We start from the raw sequence: 8,244 nt of genomic DNA, 5'->3' as shown, positions 1-8,244 counted from the left end.
CTTGATGTAGATTCTTCTTGTTTATTGTCTCCCATCTTTGACACAAATATTATTTAATAGCTGACGACACAAATCAAGATTATTTCCTTTCTGGTGTGGAAGATCAGACTAAGCTGCAACCACAGAGCATACTAAGACAGAATCTTGACACAGTTACCAAGATAAATCTTTTCTGATGTGGAAGATCAGACTATGCTGCAACCACAGAGCATACTAAGACAGTACCTTGGCTCTGATACCAATTGTTGCGGAAGCCAAATGTATATAGTGTGAATAAGTCACAACTACTATACCAAAAATTATGACAGCCACCAAATAATAAATAAGACAATAAAGCAACAATAAAGGGAACACCAGAATTTACGAGGTTCGGCTAATTTTGCTTACCCCTCGGACACAACCAGTATTTTATTTCACTCCAAAAATACAAGTGAAATAATACTAAAGAGAGAAGATACAAATGTCTTAAACAGATGAGAAGACAAATGAGAGGTGTGTTTAAATCCTAAACATTAAGCCTTCTTTTATAGGGGGGAAATCCCCCAAACCCTTCCCTTCCCACCGATGTGGGACAAATAGTTTTGCCAAATTCAACAATTACAAGATTGGATATTAGTGCTATTTGTGATATTCCATACAGAGCCTTGCTGACAAAATTCCCAACCTTGCATTACTGCCTTCCAAGTATAGGAGGTGCATAGTGTTATGCGTCTACCCACATATTTAGAAATGAGTAGTGATCCCCATAGTGTTGTTGGATATTAGAATAGCCTCCATGCTAATCCAGCAAGGTGTGCATTATTTTTTGAGGTGATATTTTGGATGCTCAATCCCTCATAGGCTTTTGGTGTTTGAATTGTCTCCCATTTGATAAATGTAATTTTCTTAACTAAAAAGTGAACTTACTTCCTTCGACAGTCGGAAAGTCTCTTAAGCAGTCTGAGGATACCAGCTTCGCGGGACCGCAGTCCAACTCAGTGAAGCCAAGCCGCCGTCTATAGGCGAAGGGACGAAAGCCCGACGAAGGCCTATGCTACAGTAAGAAAAAAAGTATGTTGAGGTTACAAAGTTACTTAGCCGTATACTATACAAAGGGAAAGGCGTCGGCACGGAGTCACGACGAAACGAACCACTTGTTCTAATCGGAAGGATTGAAGAAAGAAAGAGAATGGTGGCTCCTTTCGCCCAGGGGACATCGTCGGAGAACAATGTCGGGGACAGGGTGAGAACCTCTTTGAGTAGTGGTACCCTATAGGAAATTACGCTGGTAACGTTCCAAGAGTGTTGTAACTTTTTAAGGAAATTTAATGAATTGCATGATATGGTTTGGGAGGGTGTTGAGTGTGGAGTTAATCAAAGTTAATCTGCCTGCCATTGAAAACATGTTTATTTTTCAACCGGCTAATATATTTTTTAAGTTATCAAGTAGAAATTGAAAGTTCGCCAAAGTTTGTCTTTTAACAAAAATTGGAAATCCTAGATATTTTCCAAAAGTTATTCTTTCTTTCATGTTAAAAGATGTAAGGACAAAATTTTTATCGAAGGGAGAGGTATTGTGTGAGAAAAAGTTTTTTGATTTGGTGTTGTTGATAGTTTGTCCTGAGAAGTGGGTGAATTGGTTTAAAATATTAATGATGAGTGGACACTATTTCGTATTATTTTAGAGGTGATACTAATATCATCGGCAAAGAGTAGATGTGATAGTGATGGACCATTGCATGATAGAGTAATTGGTAGCCATTTTCTATAGTCAACCGCTGTAAAATACGACGAGAAAGCATTTCTAGACATAGAATGAATATGTAGAGGGATAAAGGATTCCCTTGGTGAATGCCTCTCGTTGGATTAAAGAAATTTGTAGGATTGCCATTAATTAAGATGGCAATTGATGAGGTAGTAATACAATACATGATAAGATCAATTAGGCCTTTTGGGGAGTGAAGGTAGACTAGAGTGTGTTTGATGAAAGCCTATTCCGTTTTATCAAAAGCCTTCTCCAGATCAAGTTTTAGAAGGAAATCTGCATATTTCCTTTTTTTGCACTTAACTCTATTAATAATTTCTTTTACTATAATAGCATTATCAAAAGCACGACGTTTGGTAAGGAAATCAGATTGCTCAGGACTAATAATGTTGTGTAATAAAGGTTTAATTCTATGGACTAATATTTTGGTGATAATTTTGTAGAGAGTATTACAAAGGCTAATTGGACGATATTGAACGATAGATGTTGGGTGCTTGACTTTGGGAATCAATCATAAATATATTTTATTTACCTCGAGCAAGATTGTTTTTTGTACGAAATACTTCCTCGCAGAAAGAAACTATTAAGGATTGTATGTGGCCAATATTTTTGACAAAAGTAAAGATGTAATCCATCGGGGCCCGTGCTTTCAAAGCTTTGAAAGAGTTGACTGCCTTTAAGATTTCTGTAGTGGTTAATTTGGCCATGAGTATTATGTTGTCATTAAGGGTGAGTATATTATAAGAGGATTATTGAAAGTAACAGTGGAAAGTGATATGGTTGGTGGTAAATAGAGAGTTGTAATAAGATTCAATTAGTGTATGAATATCTTATTGGTCATAAATCCAGTTTCCAACAAAATCTTTTAACGCACTTATGCAGTTGCGGTGACGTCTATAAAGTGTGGTAAGGTGGAAATTTTTTGTGTTTGCGTCAGCCAATTTGAGCCAGTTTATACGTAATTTTAATTGCCAAAATTCTTCCTCCAATTTTAAAATGTCGTTGTATTGATGATGAGATTCGATTCAAGATTTTGTAGAAAGTTACTAGTAGGGTAGTGGGGTGAAGCCTGAATCCCTTGTATTCAAGCTAATAAAATCTTTTTCCGTTGGAAAATATTCCCAAATGTATTTATATTCCAATCTTTTACATCTTTGGTGAAGTCCTCAATGACTTGGAGTATAGGATTGTGTGACGTCAAATTTTTATGTATAAGGTTTATAAAATTTGGGTGAGATGTCTAAATGGTTTCGAAAAGGAATACATTTCTCCTAAGAAGGAGATTTTTGGCTAGTGTGAGAGTAACATGCAATGTTCAGGGTGAGTTCGAGGGAGGTGTCTTACCGATGCTTCTAGGAACAAATTAAGCCATCAATAATTGCCTACAAACTTGTCTAGTCGTTCTAAAGTTTGATGGTGATATTTCCTATTATTTGACCAAGTATACTTATTGCCACTATATCCTAAATCTATTAGCTGGCAATAGTTAAGACATTTTAGAAATTTGTCACAATGATTATTGTTTATAATATTACCTCCAAAATTTTCAAAGGCTTTAGTGATTTCGTTAAAGTCTCCCCCTAATACCCATGGCCCTTCTATAGTATCATGAATTGCTCAAAGGTTTTCCCATAATATAGAATGACAATTTAAACCATTTTGAGTATAAATTACAGATAAAATCCACATGTTAGGGTTTGGTGTTACTTCGACAATGAAATGGATTTTTGGTTAATGACTACAACTTGATCAAGATGGAGTATGTCATTGTGCCATAATAAAGCAATGCCACTTGTGAGGCCGTTAGCTGGTGCTTGAGCCATGTGTGTGAAGCTAAAGTTTTCTTTTAACTGATTATACTGTTGTAAATGTGTTTTCAGTAGTGCGACCAGCGCTGGTTTATGGTAGTTCAACAATGATAAAAAATTCCTTTATAAGTTAAGAGATTGAGCTCCTCTGCAGTTCCAAAATATCATCTGCATTTATTATGGGATGGTGGTGCCGTGGAACCTATGTACTCTCCAGAATTGTTTCCACTCTTTGTTGCAAGCTGGAATCAGTATTAGGGCATATTTCCATGCCTCTTGATTCAGTGTTTGACGAACATTGAAGGAGCAACTTGTCAGCTATTATGACCTTTCTTGCGTACTATTCTTTGAGGGTGTAGGTTTTGTCCATGTTGAGCCAGAACAGTATAGGTCGTATTTTCCTCATTTCCTCCATTGCTGCTACTACTTCCAGCCTTGCTATGTCCTCTAGCCCTTCTTGACTAGGAGATGGAGCTACAAGCGGGGTGTTCTGTGGAGTTAGTGGTGTGTAAGGACTGACTTGGCCATGCAAGGGCATAGGCATCATCAAAGCTACTCGTTGAATCCATGGAAGAAAGTGGGTCATTTATTGTTGTTGTGGGTAAAATGGGAGTTCCATGGAGTTCAGGGATTGGTAAAAAGATGGTATGGAGGAGTCTATGGTGGAAATTATGATAGGGACTTGGTGGTTGAGCATGAGTGATGGAGGGTGCATGGTCCATAAATATTGGTTGTAGAGGTTCGTGCTTAGCTTCATGCTCTCCGTCACTATTTGAACTATGTCCGTCGGGTTTTGGATCATGATGATCACATTCTGTTTATCTAGTTCTATCGTGAAGGTTAGGGCGTGATCCTCTAGGCCCATCTCTAGCCATGAGCGGGGATACGTTTGAACTTGAGGGAATTGCGATATGTAGATTGGTGGTGGAGGTGAGGGTTATTGTTTGAAGTCTGCATGGGTATCATGTTAAGGGTGATAGGGTATGTTAATAGATGGGAGTTGGCGAAGGAGAGTGTTCTCCAATGTTGGTGGTTTAGTGAGAGGTGATTCATCGTGGTTTGAGGATTTAAGATGTTGGTTACTTGTTGAGATAGTATTAATATTAGGAATTAATGATGAAGGTGTGGTAAGTAAATGGTTCTGATAGGTGGAAATGTTTGGTTGATTGGATGGTGCATTAAGGTGCATTTTTAGAGGAGGGGCAATATCACGCGAGATAGCTATAATAAGCGTAGTGATGATGGGCTAGGCTGTAGCTATAATTGATTTGGAGTCTATTGTATCGTGTAGATGGGTTGGGATCATAATGTGTAGAGGCTATTGGGATGGTATGGTATTAGGAAGTTGATCGTAGATGGTATGTGAGAGTGGTGAAGATGATAACAATGGGACACGTGGGGTAGTAATGTTAGAGCCACTTTCCACTTGTCTGGTTCTGGTTTGTTGAGACACTGATATGCTTTTATTGTCCTTATTATAGTGTGTTGTATTAACTGGTTGTTTGGACAGTGTTGTGGTTTCTGGGCAGTGGGTGGGTTGTGGGTGATTGTGTTTGTTATTGGGATGTTATTTTGGTTCAATTTGGAAGGCCCTGTGAAGCCTAACCTGGACTGATCTTCAACGTCCATGAGCGTATCAAAATTGGATTCATTAAGAAATTTTTTTGGGGGGTGGGGTTAATGTAGTCTTTTGACTAAGGGAGGGAGTCGGGAATTGGGAGTCGAGCGTGAAAGCACATACTTAAGGAACCTTGTGGTTCAACTGTCGAGGATAATGAAGGTCTATGTTTGAGACGTAGTGGGTGTGTGGGGTAGTTGGAGATTGATAATTGTTTATGATTGTGTGGAGCATGTTTAGGTGCTTGTTTTTGTGAAAAAATAACCGTTTTCCATTCACCTTCCATATGGCTTGTGTGCATAGTGTTGGACATGGTATTCGATGGTAGTGGTGTGGAATTGGAGGTGAGAGGCTTTACAATGGATGTGGAGGGTAAAGAAGCAGGGTCATGTGGTGTAACTAGTTGTGTAGTAGGTGCTGTAAAGAAGGAGCAGTTAGAGGCAACATGGCCAAGCTAGCCACAAAGGGTGTATAAGAGGTTTATTCCTTCATAAAGAATTTGTTGACGGTGATTACCAATAAAGATATGAGTTTTCAGGGGGAATTATAATGGCATTTCGATGCAAATACGAGCGTAACGTTCCCTGCTGGTGGCCGACGTGCAAATGTCCACTTTTAGTAGTTTCCCTACCTTTGCTCCCACCCGTTGAAGGATGTCAATATCATAAAATTCTGTAGGTAATTCAGGCAGTCTAATCCATATATCGGAGTATGTGAGTTGTATTGTTGATCCGATGAACTTGGGTTCCCATTTCCGGACTGATATGAAGTAATTAAAAAGAAACCAAGGACCATCGTGCAATTCTTTGAGCATATATATATTTTTTTTGGAATTTAAGAAGAAAAAAGTTAGAGCCTAAATCAATCAGTGATAGTGTTTCGGTAGGCTTCAAAAGAGTAGTCAGTTTTGTTCAAAGTGTTTGGTGCCCAACTTTCCGACCAAACACTTTGACGATAACTGAAATTTTCCAAGGCAAGTACAATTTGTTTTTGTCGATGGAGGTTATAGGTATGAAGGTATCATCATTGAGGTTGTTGGTTGTTTCATCGAATAAATCAAGATGGGAATGTATGGTGTGACAAGTAGTAGGGTAATGGTTTAGTTGATTACTAGATAGGAGAGTTTGAGCAAAGGTTGGGCCCTTATTTGTGTATACAAGAGAATTGTGAGATAGTTCATCGTTATTCATGGAGTTGATGTCTGGTGGTTCCGGTGGTGGCGAGATGGCGGTGTAGTCATTTATCTCTATCGTGACTGTATTATTTTTCTCAGTACATTTACTTTGGTTGCACATGCTTGTGTGTATGTGGTCTTAAGTTTTGTATTTTAAAAAGTTGGCTTGATTAAGTAAGCAACTGTATTTGACTCGGAGAGTGCCTAACATCTCCCGTCAGTCAACTAGATCCTTTACTTGGATTTTTGGTAGTTCACAACCCCATGATTGTGGATTCGAGTCACCAAAGGAGCATAGCTCAAACAAGGGAGAGCAATAGGAAATAAAGGAAAAAAACAGGTAGGAGGTAAGTGATTTAAAAGTTTTTTTTAAATAATTGTTTTTAATAAATATGAGATCTAGCACTACTAAACAAAAATAAATGTTGAGTTACAGGTCCACACAATTTTTGTCACTTTGATTTTTCAAATTTCTTTTCCCTTATTCCCTTTTTTTTTGAAATTAAATAAATGTTGGGTCAGAACTCCACACAATTTTTGTCACTTTGATTTTTCAAATTTCTTTTTCCTTATTCTCTTTTTTTTAAAAAGTTACTATCTCTATTTCAATTTACGTGAACTCATTTGAATGACACGTGGTTTAAGAAACTAGAAAAAACTTTTGAATTTGTAGTGTAAAATAAGACACATGTATTTTGATGGCAATAAATTATAGAATGATACATAATTACTCCTCAGTGATTGTCTCACTTTACTAGTTGCATCTTTATACTTTGCGGGGGTCCTATGACCCCCTGCATTTGTTAGAAGTGTAATAAGTAACATCTTTTGAGCTGATGTGACACTTGCACTTGATGTTTGCGCGTGAAAGCCCTAATTTTTTTTCTTCTTATTACTCCATCCACCATTTTCACACCCCCAACCAGCTTCTTCCATTTTCTTTTCTTTTTTCTACCTATTTTTCTATTCTTTCTTTATTAATGTCTTAACTTTTTCCTTTTTTTCTTTTCTTCTTTTTATATTTGTCTTATTACAACAACAACAACAACAACAACAACAACAACCCAGTATAATCTCACTTAGTGGGGTCTGGGGAGGGTAGTGTGTACGCAGACCTTACTCCTACCCTGGGGTAGAGAGACTGTTTCCAAATAGACCCCCGGCATCCTTCCCTCCAAGAACTTCCCACCTTGCTCTTGGGGAGACTGTGTCTTATTCCTTGTAGTATTTCGCCGGATAAGATAATAATTCTGGTGAAGCAAATTTTGTTTTTACAATTATGTTTTCTCCTTTTTATTTTATTTCTTTATATTTCTTCTATATTTTTATTTTCTTTTTTCTTTTTTTCCTTTCTTCTTTTCCCCCCCTTTTTTCCTTTACATTGTTTCTCACCCAAAAAAATGGTGATTCCGGCGACATTATCTTTCTGCCAAGTTATCTTCATCGTTTATTGTCTTCTTTCCCATAAATTTAGAAGATTACTTTTACGCTATTCAAAAGGCCTCACAAGTTTGATTTAATATAAGAGTTTTTCGGTGAGTGATGCAGGGTGGTCGGCAACGAGGAGTAGGGAGGGGGGTGAGAGGAGTTTATGGGTACAAGATGGATCAGAAATGGTGAACAAAAAAGGGATAGAGAAAGAAAATGCAAAAGAAAAAAAATAAAATAAGATTAAAATGACAAATAAAAAGGTCAACTGAAAAAAACTAAAAATAAAATAGTTTGACACATGGCACACAAAGATTGGCATAGAAACTAGGGATGGCTTGGAAAGTTTGTATTTATTACACTTCTAACCAATATAGTATGTCATAGGACTCCCATAAAGTACAAGAATATAATTGGTAAAGTGATACAATCTCATGAGATTAATTATGTGTTATTCAATAAAAGAATAAAG

The sequence above is a fragment of the Nicotiana sylvestris genome, chromosome 9 (assembly GCF_000393655.2).
Source record: "Nicotiana sylvestris chromosome 9, ASM39365v2, whole genome shotgun sequence".
NCBI lineage: Eukaryota > Viridiplantae > Streptophyta > Magnoliopsida > Solanales > Solanaceae > Nicotiana > Nicotiana sylvestris.
The sequence above is the reverse complement of the archived record's forward strand: the minus strand, read 5'-3'. Positions refer to the sequence as shown.